At 44.2% G+C, this 1,542-nt stretch overlaps 1 pseudogene; it reads left to right on the plus strand.

Moving 5' to 3' along the window:
- Positions 1 to 1,170: 1,170 nt before the first annotated feature.
- On the plus strand, positions 1,171 to 1,288 carry LOC124597190 (annotated as a pseudogene).
- The last annotated feature ends 254 nt before the right edge of the window (positions 1,289 to 1,542 follow it).

Here is a 1,542-nt window from a genome sequence, read left to right on the forward strand (position 1 = left end):
GATTGCGTTGCGCTAAAAGATATTGTGTGTCAGTTTAAGCACAGTCATGTATAATTTTTCGAAGGGGACGTTTCATTATCACAAACATTGCCGTCATTTAGCCTAGTGAAATTTATCATAGACGTTCGCAAGGTGGGAAGGGGATGGGGAGGCAAGAGAGGGCACTTGTCCTCTCCTGAAATTGGAGTACCACCGTTTTATTCATTAGATAATTGTCTAGAATTTCTAGCAATCTTGGTCTGCGACTCCACTACACTGTTGATTTGACATTGCCGACCGCGACGAGAAATACTGCAGGCTCAGCTATTGCTATGTATCTTGGGTTTTCTTTGTTGTCACTCTTTCGGCGGTAAATTATGCCTGTTCTTTGATGCGGCGGCGATTTCGGCGCTGATCTGTAACCAAGATCGATACGAAATTCACATAACGATTCCGAAATAATCTCTTCAATCTTTTTGTGTTTCTTACCCGTACAGCCCTTATCGAGCTGCAGAAGAGACCCGGCTTAACATCCTGGCTACAGATACCGTCGCTGATTATCAGCCAGTTAATATTGCAACAGTAGTCGCCCACCACATTCATCCTCAGTTCCCATAATGGCATATCCGAGTTGCACAACGGGTTCAGAACTCTATCTTACATTTGTCTATGGAAAAGGAGAAGGTATAATGGTTTCCTGATTCTGCACTCAGTTTTATATGACGGAGCTACTGTACTATACTCGGAAGAACACACATGCTGTATTGCAGGTATCTGCATCTATACTGAATCTCTAACATACCAGTCGAAAAACGAAATTACCGGTATCTGCTCTGGAAGAAAGAAAAATATGTGAAATTTGGGATTAAAAAAAATGTGCTCTCCAGGATTGGAACATCCTCACAGTCTATGAATGGAGCATAGCGCCACGTGCATTAACAAAGCTACGAATTCGGCATTCCACTTGGAATGCTGCACAATTACGTGATATACGAGAGAGACGAAGTTTATCTTTGTGGGTTCCTAGGACGCAAAATATTGGTTCTACTGACCATTTTAAGATTAATTTTCGGTGGTTTTCCAAACTCATCTAGTTATATATTGACCCCAGGTACAATTCACATAATAAAGCTAAAAATTTTGCTTTCTGGAGGCATTTTGTTCAGTTTCACTTGTGCCAATCGACACTAGGCCAACGGCCTTGCCTCAGTGGTAACACCGGTTTCCGTCAAATCACCGAAGTTAAGCGCTGTCAGGCTGGGCTAGCACTTGGATGGCTGACCGTCCGGTCTGCCGAGCGCTGTTGGCAAGCGGGGTGCACTCAGCCTTTGTGAGAGAAACTGAGGAGCTACTTGATTGAGAAGTAGCGGCTCCGGTCTCGGAAACTGATATAGGGCTGGGAGAGCGGTGTGCTGACCACATACCTCTCCATATTCACATCCACTGACATCTGTGGGCTGATGATGACATGGCGGCCGGTCTGTACCTTTGGGCCTTCAAGTTCTGTTCTGGAGGTGTTTAGTTTCTTAGTTTCTAGATAATAGAAAGCTGGAAGATGGTGAA

This window comes from Schistocerca americana, chromosome 2 (assembly GCF_021461395.2).
Source record: "Schistocerca americana isolate TAMUIC-IGC-003095 chromosome 2, iqSchAmer2.1, whole genome shotgun sequence".
Classification (NCBI taxonomy): Eukaryota; Metazoa; Arthropoda; class Insecta; order Orthoptera; family Acrididae; genus Schistocerca; species Schistocerca americana.